The sequence below is a fragment of the Bison bison genome, unplaced genomic scaffold (assembly GCF_000754665.1).
Source record: "Bison bison bison isolate TAMUID 2011002044 unplaced genomic scaffold, Bison_UMD1.0 scf7180017864527, whole genome shotgun sequence".
Taxonomy (NCBI): domain Eukaryota; kingdom Metazoa; phylum Chordata; class Mammalia; order Artiodactyla; family Bovidae; genus Bison; species Bison bison.
In genome coordinates, this window is record NW_011495078.1 from 674,798 (window position 1) to 675,444 (window position 647).

Consider the following 647-nt stretch of genomic DNA (forward strand, 5'->3'; position numbering starts at 1 on the left):
AGAACTATTAAAAATGATTGACAAATTTTGAGTTAAAAAACTGTTAAAACATTCTCTATATTTAATTTCAACTTTATAATAGATTACAGGAAGATGCTTATGAAACAAATACAACATTTGTTTCAGTACATGTCTTTAAATGATAGACTTATAAGTATGTAAACAACTATATAATAAAAAGTTTCCAAACGCTGCCTGTAAGAATCAGGCAAATTTTACCATAAGCAGTAAACCCTTCCAAGCTTCAGTTTCCATCGCTGCACCAGCACGGCAGTAAACTTTCACCAAACAAAACGAAACGAAAAGGGACCTTGCGATCCATTTGCTGCAACACAGAGCAAACCAAAGTGTAAACCCGCTGGACTCACGCAGTCAGTATAACTTAAGGGAAACAAAGTCAGAACGAAACGTCGAGAAGCAGAGCTGGGCGCTGCCGGGCCCACAGTGCCCCCGAGCGCTGTGCTGGGCTCGCCGGGCAGCACGGAGGTGGCACAACTTCTCCAGCAAACTCAGCAAACTCAGGGGGCGCAATGAACCCCGAACTTAAAAAACAGCAAACGAAAACACAAAATCCGAAAGAGTAGAGGTCGTGCGTCGGTGTCAAACACAGGCGGCTCATCGGGACCCCCGGGGCACGGCGAGGGGCT